General features: G+C 40.2%; 1 protein-coding gene across 17 annotated transcripts in view; it reads right to left on the bottom strand.

Annotated features, from left to right (window-relative positions):
* Positions 1-16763, bottom strand: part of LOC127531987 (gastrula zinc finger protein XlCGF8.2DB-like) — a 387969-nt gene that overhangs the window by 268235 nt on the left and 102971 nt on the right. The window lies entirely within an intron of this gene.

Here is a 16763-nt window from a genome sequence, read left to right as displayed (position 1 = left end):
TGAGATTATGATATTGTATGATAGGTTTAGGGGACATTTGGATCTTTTAGTGTATGGACCAAGTGCTGAGTGCATGTGCCTCTTGGGGTATTTGGTGTATAATTATACTATAATGTTCATGAGCATATGGTTGGGTGTGTGTGACAGGGTGAGTGTTTGACCTTAATCTGCCAGGAGCAAAATGGTAATTTTTAGCTAATTAGTTTGTTTATCATGAGTTTTCTAGACTCTCTCTGCCACTCTTATACACACACTAGCAGTTTGCACATGTGGGCCGGGTGTGTATGTGTGTCGATAAACCACTGTTTGCTGTTGTGACAGGTGTGTGTGTGTGTGTGTGTGTGTGTGTGTGTGTGTGTGTGTGTGTGTGTGGTGTGTGTGTGTGTGTGTGTGTGTGTGAGAGTGAGTGAGTGAGTGAGTGAGTGAGTGAGTGAGTGAGTGAGTGAGTGAGTGAGTGAGTGAGTGAGTGAGTGAGTGAGTGAGTGAGAGAGAGAGAGAGAGAGAGAGAGAGAGAGAGAGAGAGAGAGAGAGAGAGAGAGAGAGAGAGAGAGAGAGAGAGAGAGAGAGAGAGAGAGAGAAGAGAGAGAGAGAGAGAGAGAGAGAGGAAGAGAGAGAGAGAGAGAGAGAGAGAGAGAGAGAGAGAGAGAGAGAGGAGAGAGAGAGAGAGAGAGGTGTGAGTAGCTCACGAGTAATGGCCAGTGGCAGGTAGAAAGGTGATGGATTGCCTGATTAGTGGTCTGGCAGGACTCTCCTCGCAGATGGGCTGTTAGATTATGGGCATCTGGTCCTGACATTGCACACACATGAACTCACCCAAACACACACTGTATAGGCAGTGCATGTCTGCACACACACAGCCCTTCCATACCTCACTCTTTAGAGACACGGACGCACAAATACAAACTTTCTTTCACCACCTGTCCCTTGTCTTCTCTCCATCCCCCTCCTTGTCCTCCCTCTGTCCTTCTCTCTTTTCTCCGTGTGCGCTTGTGTCCCCGTGGCTTTGCTCGTTAGTCAGTGTAATTACCACGGAAAAAGGAACAGATTAGGTTGTTTACGCGCCAGGATGTTTACATGGCCAGACACACATGCCGCCTGTATCGCAATGTGAGGGATTAAACATGCACACTGTCACACGAGCAAGCGGTATGAAACACAACTGAAAGCAATGTAGAATGTGCGCAACATATTCATGACTCATGCAAAGTCATTAATAAAAAAAAAAAACATAATCCAATAAACAACACGCATACATGGAGAGAAACACACATGCATACCACTAATGCAAGAAAACTGCATTATACTGTCGTAATCCCTGCTCTAGAGGAAATCATAGTCTAGTTGGGAATTCGCAGTAGATTGTTTTGTGAAGCTCGCATGTTATGCCCTATCATGGAAACGATGGACAATGATGCTAACATGCCATATGTGACTACCAATATCAGATCAGTGAGATTTCCTGCAATGGTAGGCCTAAACCAAATAACATGTATTTTTGGCTATAGCACTGATTATATAACCCAAAGATCAGCCTAAAGGGGGAAATCTGGCTAACGTTGGGGAGCAACGAACACAAATATATAAGCAAGTTTAGATGGAAAAGGAATAGCTTAAGAAATTTGGGACGAGAAAAGGTGACCAGCTGCTGCCTGGCAACTCTAGCCTGTTCAAGAAGATTTAATCATCACATAAAAGAGGTACCAATTTATTTGACTAGCACTTCCTTGCTGAGTGCATGTGCTGCTATGCTTGCAGATCAGAGGTTGCTTTAGACTTTATCATGTCTGTTATTTTTGACAAACAGGGGTGCTAAATATTTCCCCACCTAATGTTATCATATTTTCATTTTTAATAATAATCACATTTTGTTAGCATTTAATTTTCAAAATCAACTCGAATCAACATCAGTAATTAATATACAGAGGATACTTACAGATTATTTTAATTTTTTTAGAGGTTTGGAAAGAACAGATTAACAGAGGCACTATATATGCATGTCACATTTATACCAAGCTAATTTGTATTATTATTATTTTTAAATTTCTGCATGAAAGCACTAAAACACCACAGCCACTGTGCCTAACACAGAACAAATATGAACAATAAGGAACAATGACACACTGTAGCTTTATTATGGAGCGCAGCTTCAAGCCAGCAGTTTGAAGTCACGGAGCATTTCTTATCGAAAAAGTGATCAGAAGACAGCAAATTTTTGAATGCTGGATTCCTGACTCTGCAACCACTTGGTGCCACTGGGAAAGAAATTCTCCAGCATGTGATCCTTCTTCAACTCTGTGTCCCTCTGTGACCCACTGACACTACAAGTTTTGCTGTTATATTAAGAAAGAGACAGACAGCAATGCTGCACATGTGTGTTACTTGGTAAATGGTACATAATGGTTGCACTAAGTTGCATCAGATTCATTTTAGTTGCAGTACTGCAAGTGGCCAGTTGACCATTACATCCATGATTTAATGTGCTAATGAGGGAGCTTCTTTTTTTTTTAAAGGAGTGCTTGTACAATATGCGTATTGCTTATATTCCCTATGCCAAGCTACGCCAGGTGTCTTCGCTCTGTAGCTTCATTCGGTTGGTAGATATATCTAGCTCTCAGCTTGAATGTCAGTTAAATGATATATTTCTTTCAGCAGAAATGAAATTGAATTGAATTGAATATGCCACATTACCACAATTAAAAAATTTTACGATGAAACATATCCCCTACATCCCACAAAATGACTATGATGTAACATTACACTGTTGTTCCTCTACAAAGTGGAGATTTACGAAATCCTTGTCTATGTCTTCACCTGCTTCTTCACAGCTTACTGCAGCTTAAGCAGACCAGCTCATCAATGACTGTTTAAACACTGTAAGGTTTATTGCTACACAATTGGTAGCATAATGTATTGGACATTGTCTAAATCTGTATTTTGAGGCTTTCATCAGTGTTGACTGCTTTTCTTGCTTGTGTCTTGTAGCACATAATCATCAGCATATAGACATGCTGACAATGCAAAATACTTGATTTTTTAAAAGACAGAGTATTTAAAACAATTATTATCGAAGCCAAGAATTGTGGACTGTGTATGGTTTTGTCCTCAATTTGTTCCCTCATCAAAATCACTATCAAAATGACATGTGTGATAAGAGCCCAAAATTCAAGCACGACCTAGAACATTTCGCTGCTGAAATGACAAATGAAAGGTCATTCAAAGTTTCAATTGCCCCTGGCTCTCAGCTCTGCTCATAAAGTCCTCCCCACCTGTACCTGACTCTTCCCATGCTTCCCATCCTGAATGAATTTCCTGCATGATCACCGCTCACCGCATATCATGTTGCTTCCGTGTCAGACTGCAGGTGCTCCCCCACTGAACTGAACCGCTGACTAGCATTAGAGGAACCTCTTTCACTGCAACCTGCTATCAGTCCGCACCAGGGTGCAGACATCCAGGCCCCCACTGGGGAAGGCTCATCCAATCCAACAGGGGATTTTGCAGTGCGGATCCCAGCCATTTGATAGGCTCCCTGGTGTTCTCCATCCAGCGTGATGATAATGTCATGTGTCGATATGCCATATTCAGGCATCAAAGTAATATCATTATGGCAGCGTTTCCCTCTCTGCCTTCAGCCTTCTGCTCCAATAAGCTAAAACAGTGCTCAGCTTTGGATTGGGAAAGGGCAAAGGAGGGGAGGAAAGCCAGGAGGCCAGAGGGAAGTAAGCTAGGGGCTAATGCCATTTTAAGGGTGGGGAAACCACTCCCGTTACTTATTATAATGAAAAGCTAATGCACACACCTGAGCCTTAAGTCACGTGTGTGCGCAGGAGTGCATGTAGCATGGACTTGCTTATGCTTTTGTAGTTGCAAGCATATTACGACAGATAGATAGATAGATAGATAGATAGATAGATAGATTTTCACTGCTTCATGCAGTTAAATAACCATTCTGTGCCTTTGAGTGTGAAATTTTTCCTCCGGGTGATATCATGCAGAGGACACCGAGCCCTCATTGAGTTAATTAAACCTCAGTGAAAAGATGTAAAAGAATAAAGTCTGAGTCTCATCGAGTGATGCTGCTGTAAAAATACCAATTTCAAGTTACGAAGTTGTTTCATGCACTGAAAGGGGTTTCATAGGAATTCAAATAAAAATTGTACAAGCTAGACATCTAATAAACTGAGGAGCTTTTCGAAAACCCCAAACCGGGGAATCATTATACCCAAGGTAGGGACAAAAGCTTCATAAATGGATTTGTGATTTGAAGCACTTGCCTTGCAAATGTCTGCTTTTTTTTATGTAATACTTTTTTGAATGTCGACATTTAAATCTGAGAGATTATTAGTTTTTTGAAAGAACCATAATTTGCTTTCATTTTGTCCTGTCATTTTGTACAACTGATTTTTTTAGTTTTTCAGATAATAGACAGATAAAATGTTCCTTTTGGAGATTCTACACTTTGAGCTTCAAACAGTAGCTGCACATGTAAAACATACTCAATTATAGGTTTACAAGCTTAGAAAAGCTTGTATAATTTTCTCAATCTTCCACACATGTACTATTACATACTCACTTATCCTCCCACCAAGTCCTTCCTTCCACTTTCCAAGCTGAGCAGACAGGCTTTGTGTAAACAATGCATCAAAAGTGAGTGAACTGTCCAGAGAGATAAAATAGTGCAGTGACTCGTCTTCATCTGCCTGTCGGCGTTCTCTGCTTTGCCAAATAATACATCTTTGTCACTTACTTTCTCTCTCTCTCTCTATATATATATATATATATATATACTCCAACTACTATCCTGCTCTGCTGCTGTGTTTGTGTCTGCATGAAGTGACCTCACTGCAATGCAATTATGCAGGGGTATTATGTTTAAGTCAAGCTTCCCTGTGGCACTTCAATATCAACAATACTTGAGAGACTAGTTTTTAAACTAGTAGACAACTACAAAATTCAGCTGATGAGCTGTGTCCAGCTCAAGGTCCATGTTTTGAAATACCTAACTGATGCTGGATGCTGATTATAAAGAGCGGAAAACTCTGCTATACACTTGTTGGTGACATGTATAACACTTTTTATCTTGCTACAATGCAGTGTCCTTCTGGAAACCTTTTGGTCTTGGCATACATGTTGATATTACCCTGATTTGTGCCAGCCAGCCAAACAATGTTCCACATATCCCTTTGTCAAAGGAACTTCCGAACAGCAGCTGTCTCCTCCAACAGGACAATACACAAAGTAAAACTGTTTCAGGATAATGTTGAGGAACACGACCAAGAATTCAAAATGATTTCCAGTCTTCGTAGGATGTCCTGGTCCATGTCTCAATGGGTCAGAGCTGTTGTGACAGTACAAGGTAGTTAATTGATTGTTAAGTTAAAAAAAGGGAGGAAAATGATTGGGTCACTGTTTAAAACTTAACTAGTTAGCACCTTACCTAGACAGCTCTTGATTCTGCGCAACTGCCTCCTCAGCTGTGATATGTACTCTGCTACATGTGTTGCAGACAGTGGGGCGTTTGAGCCAGACTATGTATGATGCTTTTTTTCTAAATTACCCCAGTGATCTTGTGCTATTTTCTCTTCATTAATTGAATTTCAGTTCAAAACGAGTTTTGCTCAAATAGGCAATCTAGACATCAAAACGAGCTTATATTTTGTGGCGGCCAATATCAGGAATATCAGGATAGTCAATATCGGCTACAATTTCTACAATTCCAATTTAGGGTCATTCCGGTGTGTTTCACCAGATGGTGGTTGCCGCACCATCTTCAAATTAGTCCTAAATTTGCATCATTAGATAGTCAAAAAAGTACTTTCTATGCAAAATTGTAGGCCTGTAGCTCAAATAGTTTTTGAGTTGTGGGGGTCTGAATTTTCAGAATTGGGCTATAAAAAGCCTCGCCAGCGTTTTTGCATCTTTAAGTGGTTATTTTCTCAGCCTCTAGACATACCAGAGAGCTGTGAGTTGGTAAACAAGGCCTCTGGCATGTAGCTAGTGCCCCACAAACATCCCCAGGTGTTTCCCTACATCTTGCAGGCCGTTGGGGCTTGCTAAAAATGCTAAAAAATTAAGCGGACACCTTCTCACGAGTGGAGTTTGGGACCTTAAAAGTACTAGAAATACTACAGAAGGGTTCTAACACCCATGGGTTCCATTCTACACAAACTTGTGTGATAACTTAGCAAACTGGAGCTTCTAGGTACCTCAGTTTGGGAAAATATTGAGCTCCCAAAGTGGACGAGATTTAAATAGGCTATTTTGGGGGGCAAAAATCTCAGTGTGGGACAGGTACCAGAGACCCCAAATTTTTCTACAAGACAGTTCTATCTGTCATCTATCACTGTACAAAAAAGCAGCAAGGTTTATTTGTAGTTACTGAGATATTCTTACTCAAATGGCATGGGTGATGTCAAAAATCGTGGTTTTGGCTTTTCAGTACTTTAAAATTGGGGATACAAGTATTAGTAGTCATTCCAATGGTAGTATGATGTATGTTTTGTTTCTTTTTGAAATGCTAGTTGTTAAAGGTGACTACCTTCAAAAAGTGTATGGTATAACTTAGGTATAACCTAAGTTATAACTTAGGTATAGGTTCTTTTGCTTGTAACATGACATTGTACAATTAAATTTAACATGTTTAATCCCACTGCACTGATACTGTAAAATTCAACATTATTGTTGCATTTTTAAATTAATCAACCATAAACTACTACAGAGCTCCCTGAATTCAAGTTAGTACATGTAATTTGTATGTGTATGTTATAACTACATGTATGCATTGCAAATGGGTGTCAACATGTCATTACACTTTTTGAAGGTAGTCACCTTTAACAACTAATATTTCTAAAAGAACAAAACATACATCATACTACCATTGGAATGACTACTAATACTTGTATCCCAATTTAAAGTACTGAAAAGCAAAACACGATTTTGACATCACCCATGCCATTTTGAGTAAGAATATCTCAGTAACTACAAATATAACCTTGCTACTTTTTTGCACACTGATAGACGACAGATGGAACTGTCTTGTAGAAAAATCTGGGGTCTCTGGTACCTGTCCCACACTGAGATTTTTGCCCCCCAAAATAGCCAATTTAAAATCTTGTCCAACTGTGGGAGCTCATATTTTCCAAACTGAGGTACCTAGAAAGCTCCAGTTTGCTAAGTTATCACACAAGTTTGTGTAGAATGGAACCCAGGGGTGTTAGAACACTTCTGTGCAGTATTTCTAGTACTTTCAAGGTCCCAAACTCCACTCGTGAGTAGGTGTCTCTTAATTTTTTTTAGCATTTTAGCAAGTCCCCATGGCCTGCAGAATGTAGGGAAACACCTGGGGATGTTTGTGGGGCACTAGCTACATGCAGAGGCCTTGTTTACCAACTCACAGCTCTCTGGTATGTTTAGAGGCTGAGAAATAACCACTGAAAGATGCAAAAAAAACGCTGGCGAGGCTTTTTATAGCCCAAATTCTGAAAATTTCAGACCTCCACAACTCAGACACTATTTGAGCTACAGGCCTACAATTTTGCATAGAAAGTACTTTTGTGACTATCTAATGGCATGCAAATTTAGGACTAATTTGAAGATGGTGCAGCAACACCCCCAAGGAATATCTGGTCATTTCACCTGGAATGACCCTTTAGTAGATGCTTGTATCCAAAGTGACATCTGAGTAGAAGTGGGTTAGTTAAGGTCAGTATTGTCTTGGGAAATTTGGAATTAGGAAATTTAAAACTATCAGCATCAGCAACTCATGTACTAAGATTCAGGCCTCAGATCTCCCTTGGCAATTTAGTGCTATTACTGCCACTGTGGTTCGTGTACTCAGAAGGTGAGGAAGCAGTCAAGGTGGTGCATAGAAGGGTAACATCTGATTTTGCCTTTTATTCTAACTGCAACCTTCCTCTTGCATAATAGCCTTAATTAGCATTAGACATAACCCTGGGTTTTTCAGAGGTGCCCAATACTGTCAATTCTTGTCCATTGATAAGGCTATATAGGGATCAGTCTAAAGAGAAGCACTAAAGACAATCCATTGTCCCCATAAAACAAGTTCTGAAGGGATTTCATGCTTTCATCTTTGTCTCATTTTATGTGAATGCACACGGTAGCTATTCAGTGGATCCCTGGGACACTTATGATGGAACCACAAAGCGTCTGTACTGTATACAATAAATCATTGATGAATTATTGATATATATAAGCTTTTTCTCGCATCCAGATGGTTTAGTGGTGTACTCACTGGCTTCAGTAAAAAAACAAAACAGTTGCAATACCAAACCAGTGATGCTCTGGTTAGCACTTTAAAATAGAACTCAGTTTTTAGTTTAGTGTAGCCATGTGTACTGTCACATATAATTCACTCCCATGTGTGCATAGTGCCGCCTACACTTGAGTGTGGACATGACAAATGCAACAGAATTTCATGAGTTTGATGTTGACAATAGTCTGGTTGCTGGAAAAGATGTATGTATATTTATGTGAGTGTGTGTGTAGGGGGATTATGACATACTCTGATGATGTACTGTTACCCCCACCCACTCTGTTCATCCTCTCACTGTCGGGAATTACACTGTAGAAAAAAAAAGGGTTGATCTTTACATGCTCGGCAGAACACACTTACTCCCCATGTCCTGGTTATTGTCCCTCACCTCCTCCTCCTTCTCATGACTTTACTTCTTCTATTTTCCTTCTATGTATTTTTCCTCTCTTCGTCATAATCCCTGTTCTACTCTTTTTTTAGAGGTTTTAGTATTTATTTTTTTACTGCCACTCTCTGCCAAGTTCTGACATGAAAGTAATCTATTGCTGTTGATTTTTACTGTGTAAGCTTGCCCCTGTGTTTCAAGGCTGATCGTTAGGACCCTGAGCTCATTGTACTAACTGTGTCGATTGTCCTGGGGCCCAAGGACTACAGTCAATGAGCTGTTGGCTGCTTACAATTGCAAACACTGCTTACAGTCTTGTTGCAATACATGATAAATCATACTGGGCTCTTTAAATTATACAAAATGGCTGTCTACATATTTATGGATATTGTTAAGTAAAGCGCAATATGACTGGTTGCTACAGTGTGGTGATCTTTCATTGCACACACAAGGAAGACAAGGTTTTGAACGTATATTTTACTCTGACTATCAAGTCTGGATTGTCATTATTTGAATAGGTTACTAACCAAATTCATCTAAGCTGTTACCCAGAAAATGTAATTTCTCTCGCAGAAGTAAATCATGCACAAGCAAAACAAACTGAGCTGCCAGTCTATATTAGGCATATCCCATCCTGGGAACACCATGGGCAGGCAATGCTGGTCTGATCAGAGAAAGTTGGCCAGCCAATGAGGAAAGGTGGCACAACAGGAGAGCAGACGGTTGGAAGGAAAAGGTAGGAAATGAAAGATCCACAGAGCAGGTGAGGGGATCTGTGCGCCATGGATTGATATGTCCACTAATCCCCAACAGTGTTGACAGGTGGGGTCCAGTCAACCCTACAGTGTTGCTTTGCCAAGCAAGGGCCTCAGCCCACTGCGGCAAGTCTTGCCAGGCTTCAGCTGTGGGCATAGGGGCCAGCGAGTCTGCCCAGTGCACCACTTTACAGGGAGAGAACAATGCTTACCGGTCAGGGCCCCCTGCAAAATGTTATTGTTTGGACATGACTCGCAGGCCTTATGGGAGTTTTAAAATCTGCCAAACAGGAAGCAGTAAAATGGCACCATGCATGCAAAAGCAGACACACACAACCATAACTTTTCATAAACTTTCTGATATCTCCTAAATCCAGGTTGCTGCACAAAAACGGGAGAATTGATTGATCTTGGCATCTCAAAAACACACAAATTAAAGCAAGATTTTATTATTAATTTGCTCGAATGATAATTAGGTTTTCTGCTCACTACAGAGAGGGACCACCTGCAATGCAAGTAACAGTGCCAGTACTAGGCAGAATTCTCAATTAGCTCAACTGAATTGGAAAAGCTGCTTTCCAGGATCAGATGTTCATAATTTGCTACAAAATAAGTTTAACAAAATGGTACCCAGACAAAGTAAGGATTTCAACCATATGTGATAGCTAAAAATCTCCATTCCCCAACTATGAACATCAATCTAATCCTAGAACCGCCACGACTCTGGCGATAAGACCTAGCTTGCTTGACTACCCAAAAGGGTTGGTTTTGAAATCCGGGCTCAAGTTCTTCCACATCAAACTGGGAAAATCGTCTCTTATGAGCACTTCCTTTGTACAGTATAGCAGTGTAATGTTGAAAACAGAAAAACAAAACATTGATTAAACATTTGAAACAAAACTGTCATTTAAATGATTTTGAAGATGAGCTTTCTAATACATAGACCTTTGCTGCAAGCTTGAGGTGGCCCTTTCAATCTTATATTTCCATTCTGGTGTAGAATCTGAAAACTTGTCGATCTCCATAATTACTCTGAATGTTCCAAAACCTGACAAATGGTAGTGACTAGACGCAACTGTAGTTCGATGAGCCTGGCTGAAATGAAACTATTTTGGTATATTTTATGTGAAAGATATTAGAATAAGAAGATTTCTACTGAACAAGGAGGGTTAGATTGAGAGTGCAGAAAAATTGTTCATTGTGCTCCAAAAATTTAAGCGATCAGCAATTGTCTTCTCCAAGTTTAGCCAATCAGTGACAAGACCCACAATGCAGTTTTTCAGGGCTGCTCAGAAATACCTAGCTTGGATTTACTTCCCTTCTGCAAACAGCACTGAAAGTTTCTACAGGGGACAGTTCTTGTGGTCAGAACCTGCACAAAGGTTTAGACTGTGCCACAATAGCTTGGAAGTTCCTGCAGTGGAAAACAGCCTATTGTTTAATGTAGCATTGGGATATCAAGTAGAACTCCAGCACAACAGACAGCCACATTAACTCTGATTGTGAATGACTTCGATGACCATCCTCAGAGGGTTAAGGTCCCACCATGGTGACTTGTGGAGAGCCAGACAATCTCCCATCCCCTCTGATTTCTTCAGCGATGAAATGTCCTACCATGAATTGACGCGCTGCTTGCTTTTCCCCTCTGTGTGTTCTTTTGCTGCTGCAGGCTTTGTGCTGTGAGAAACAGAATAACTGATTGGGCCTCTCCTCTTTCCAAAAACCACTTTATCTTTCTGTGGGCTTAAGTGTTCTCTCAGACAGCCACTGGGGCCTCTGCGAGTCCCTGAGTATCATGGCCCTGCCTTGATCTTGTTTATTTAGTATTCCTTCAGAGCCCAGATACGGGGTGGGGTGGGACGAGGACGAGCAAGTGTAGAAAAAAGGAGGAGAAGACAAGAAGGAAGCGGAAGAAGAAAAGAGTGGCTACCTCACCCCTTTGCAACCTATCCACTCTGCTCTTCGACACTCGACAGAACTTCCACCCTCTGGTAACTTTTCAAAGGCGCCAGTAATGGTCTTTGAAGCAGCCATCAAAAATAAGTGTTTTTTATCCTCTTCTTTTTTGTCAGGCTGAATGCTCTAAGGGGTAGGATGACTTTTCGTCTGTGAGTTGTATGTATGAGAGGAAGAAAGAAAGAGGAAAACATAAAGAGACCAAGGGGTCTAACAGCCAGAAAGCAGAGAAGTGTGTTTTTGTTCTTCTTCTGCACCTCTAGACCTTTATCTTACTTCTCTCACTGTTTTATCACTCTTTCTGTTTTGTGTCATATTTCAAAGGGGCAATTTTGTTCTAAGTACAGCATGTGCTTAGAGAATGCAAGAGACTTTTTGAAGCTTGTTACTATTTCATTTCTATACTGGATAGCAGCAGTAATACCTTCTGTTATTCTCTATAATTTCTTTGGAGCTCCTTAAGATCCGGATAATATTTAAGTAACAAAACTAAAATCAATGGACATTTCTCCAAAATGTTTTCTGTTGGATGCTGTCTACATCCCAGAATTATTTAGCAAGCCAAATAAGTCAGCGTGTTGTTGCAATGGATGGTTGTTTATTCCAGTTAGAAATACGTTTGGCTAACTGAAGTTAGTAGGGTGGAATTAATAATGAAATATTCCTATGTAGCTGGCTGGCTACATTTATGGAAAAATAGCCACAGAAAAAATGGCAAGAAGCATGGATAAGAATCAACACAGATGTTACAAATTCTAGTGACAAATTGAGCTTCCAAAAGGATAGGTAGCTACTTCATTATCGGAATTAGAAAACCAAAAATAAATGGAGCCTTTCTTTCTTTCTTTTAATAGAGAATGAATAAATGTCTCTATTTACATCACATTGTAAGTAGGCCAACGGGGATGTTCCTTTTGTGAAAACTTCTAATGCAACCATCTGCTATTGCCATTAACTTCAGAAGCATAAGCATAGTCCAGACAAATATTTTTATAGAAACTTCCACTATCAAAAATGCTCACCCTTACCCCACTGTGTTGACAAGTTGGGTGTGCTAGCACTAGAAATGGGCCTATTTGGAATCTGTTTTATTTTGCGTTTTTTGGCTTCGCCTCAATTTGGCTATCTTTTTCCAGAATGACACCTTATAGTCTGCTCTTCACTTGAGAAATGCAGCTACTAGAAAATCACATTGTTTATAGTGTAATCAGCTTTAGCCTTTGTTAAATCACAAGGTAATTGAGGGTGCATTTCGATCTGCATCCATCTGAATGTTAAGCCACATGTCCTAAATCTGCTCTCCAAATCGTCAGGTCTCGTGGGCTGGTTCACAGGAATGAGGCATTTCCTTGCGCTACAGAAACAGCAGCTCTTTTAGAAGGAACAGAAGCAGAACTGGTAGCTCAGCATAGAGGATGAGACACATATATCAGAAAATGAACTTCCACAACAGAAACATCCCAAGGATGGGAGACAAGCACTGTTTGCAGCAAACCCCACAAAGATTTCGTCAAAATCAGAATATCCATTGACAGCTGGAGGAAAACACGAACTTTTCTTCATTCTCTTTTTCACTTCAAAAGGTATAGAGTGAGAGAGCAGGTGTATCTGTCTTGAATATGTTTTTCAGTATTCAGCCCACAGTGTGCCCCTCAGCTCACCCCACTGCCCACATAAACAGTGTTTGGTGAGTGTATCGCCAGGGTGGATAGCTAATTTTATATGGATGATGTCGTGTGTGTTTGAGCAAACTACCCAGGATGTGTGTATCTTGCTGTGTGTAAAGTGATTTCTGCAGAACAAAAGCACTTTTGCTTTTTGCACACTATTTCCAGACGTTTTGCTCTCCCTTGCCAGTGGCCAATGCCACAATTACTCTCAATTAAAGCTTCTGCTGCACTACATTTTACAGTTGGTCTCAAAACTTTGACTGCAGATATAAAACTATTATTCAAATTTTGGAGAATATTGCAGAACTAGTCCTGGTTGATGTGTGTTGGGTCAACAACTTTTGTAAATATGATATCTTGAGGATCTGTTTTTTGTTTCTGACCTCTCACTAATGTGAGACTGTCAACATTTAAACACACCCTCAATTGTTCTTAACTAAGTAGGTGTAAGAGACACCAGAGCAGAACTTGCCAGTTGCGTGATTTTGGATGGCAATTGGAAACTACCTGTTTCACTGTTGTATGTTTTGGTGTGGAAATATATATGAAGAATAAGGTAAACATATTTCTTTTCTTGTGATGTTCTGACTAAAGGTTTGGGTACACATTATTTTGTTCAGGATAAATGAATGACAGACAGGCTGCCCATACTGTGGTTCATATAGATATTGCTATCATGACTTGTTTTGGCCAGGACAATCAGGTGGTAAAAATGTGATATTGTGACATACCCAACGCCCAAAGTTTCATTTTCTTTGTCCAAGAGTACGAGAGCATCTGCACAATGCAAATTTCACCATCTTCATCTGTTACAGTCACCAGTTCTGTTGGTGACTGTACAGTGTGTAAGAGTGAAGTTACTGAATTTTAATACTCATAAAATAATCATAAAAAATCCTTAAAATTCAATTTTTCATTTAGCACCAAACAAAGAGTTGTAGTATGACCAGCCGCAGCCGATTCATGGCTCCAGTGATTTTAGTGGCTCTACAGGGTACAAGAGTAAAGTTATTGAATAAATGTGTAGTGTCTCTTTTCGCTGTTGCAGCGGTTTGCTATTTGCAGACGGTCCCTGTTCCACTCGTTGCAACCGCCGGCTGCTCACAGCCAATGTTATTTCTGTAGCTTGAAAGACAGCGACTTTTGATAAAATTGGCCTTGTAGCACATTGTCTACCTTACAACGATTTGAAAGAGGCATCGTTCATGTTTTGACAACATATATCTCATGAGTTATTGATGCCGGAAGTCCGAATCTGTGAATATCTTTCCAACTTTACCGAACTCCGCCAGATTCATTGTAAACTATAGACTAGATGCACGTGGTCCTGAGTCTCGGCAAATGAATTCTAAAGACTGATCGTGAGATTTACAGTAAATTTAGGCTGTACAATGGCGCTGATTCATACGCCAAGTGGCCACGATTCCATAATCTCAAATTATGTTTGTTTTTGTTATTAAGCCTCCTTAGCTCCTCATTAGCCTCCTGCATTAAGAAGGCCTAATGTCGTCCACCGGCCACGGCTTCGGTTAGCGTGCAAGCTAAGCCAGGTACCGTCCTTTCGTCCATAACTGGTATCTTCAAATTAAAACAGTACAGTTTCATGAAATAAATTACAAGAAGTTTGGAGTGTGTTTCTTTACCTTGACCTGTGAGGCGTCACCGTGCCCCGGTTGGGATCCACGGGTTTTCTTCCACCCGGCGTCTACTCTTTATAAATGGCGCCCTAATGCGCGTTTGGAAGCAATTCGGTGTTCGGCATTACCTTCCCCTGTGACCCTATGTGACGTGCATTCCAGTATTTTTCTACTCCGTACCCATAAACTTGAATTCGTCCTCACAGGGAAGACTTCGTAGTCGTAGAAATTGGAGTTGCACTCACAACTTTTAGGTTCATACTCGTAAAACAATCCTAACCCTTAATTTATCAAACTCATGCATATGACAGCAGAATTTTGTGTACAAATTTTTTATTAACATACAAATGTTTAACATTACGAATACGAATGGTTAGAATCGTGGATGAATACTTTTGACAGTAATCTTACTCCATACCAACTGTGCCAGTGGTGTTTTCAAAGGAGTACGATCAAATCTTATATGCATGTAAAAATTATACTTTTAAACCACTTTAGCCAAGATAAAGCTATGAGTCGAAAGCTGTGACTTTGTTTAAAACTTCCTTTAAAGGGTTACATGATGGTTGAGTGATTGAGGGGCAGACACATAAGCATCAAATTCTGTCAGCAGTGAGTCTAATGTTCAATTTCCAGCCAACTAGATCTTCAGTGCATACCACTCACCTTTTCACCCAAATTTCATGTCTCTTTTCATGGGATCCTATCCAAACTAAGGCAAACAGCAAAAAAATAAATATAACGTAGTCATTACAATCTCAACTCTGCATCCAGATTCATAGTAATATGTTTTCGTCTGTTGTAGAGATGATCATATAACCATAATGTATCACATCCAAAAAATTATGAAGCAGAAAACATTTGTATGCTGTAATGTATCCCATATGTATGGTATGAATAGCCTTCAACATGTTCTCAATTAATGTAATTTTGTCTTCTGAACAATGTCTGCAACGAGAATTCAAGAAAATTGTATCGTACATTCAAAAGTAAGTGAATAAACACAGCATTTGTATTCATAAAATATATGTACCTGTTTGCATGTATATGTACAGTTTTCTCTATTGTAGTTCCCTCTAATCCACTCACAAAGCTGTTTCTCTAAACACTCAAGATGTTGAAATGTTGTCAGAATTCAGCTCAAGGTCTTCAAAGTAAATGGCAACATTGCAAATGCAGCAATGTTAACATTTTCCGGAGTAATACTGTTGCTTTTGGCAAGTGGAAGTAAAACAACAATTCAAGTCACCTCCTTTTATATAAGTGTATTTGACTTATTTTATTAATTACTGTTTTGTTTAAACACCTTTTCTACATTAACTGTGACTTTCAGATGAGATGTTTTCCTCAGCAGAGCATAATAGCCTAAAGCTGCCCATTATTTCTATTTTTACACAGTTATTTTTTAAACCAGAAAATGTGTTGCTTTCCTGTTTCCCAATATTTTAGTGGTGATTTATATCTTAGAGGAAGGGGTGATGAGAATGTAGATGTTTACATATTTAAGTCTAATGCTGCCCCCACATCCTCCGTACGTGTATCCCCTTCCCCCAAGACACCTAGGAAACAGGCAGAAACAAGCGTGGGAGATGGTACATATTTCTCTTTTGAACTCCACAGTAGTCAGGTGCTTTCAAACGCTCCCAGGTGCAGATTTTCTTAGATGGGAGGAGTAAGGGCAGGGAGTTCAGCGAGCGAGGGACAGGAGAAGGAGTAAAGGAGGGAGAGGAAGAGATGGCAGAGAAAACTGCTTTGAAAAAGAGAGAAAGAATGCCAGGCAGAGCACAACAAAAGGATAGGAATGGATGTGTGTATCCTGCTGGGGGTAAACGGTAAGCCACTTTCTATGTTTTGGAGGAAGTGGATTGATTTCCCCTTCTGTGACCTCTGTCTCACTCGCTGCTGTTGCCAAGTGTGATACAAAAGTCTTTTAACTGGAGGTGGAAATACGCCGGTGCTGCATTTGAAAACAGCAGAAACTGTAGCAGGTCCAAATGTTTTCAGGCATGGTGCAGAACAAAGTCAGAAAGGTAGGCCTACAGGTGTAGCCTCGGTCTAAGTGCCAGCTTTTTTATTACATGCCTACTG

This window comes from Acanthochromis polyacanthus, chromosome 22 (genome assembly GCF_021347895.1).
Source record: "Acanthochromis polyacanthus isolate Apoly-LR-REF ecotype Palm Island chromosome 22, KAUST_Apoly_ChrSc, whole genome shotgun sequence".
Classification (NCBI taxonomy): Eukaryota; Metazoa; Chordata; class Actinopteri; family Pomacentridae; genus Acanthochromis; species Acanthochromis polyacanthus.
The sequence above is the reverse complement of the archived record's forward strand: the minus strand, read 5'-3'. Positions and strand labels throughout refer to the sequence as shown.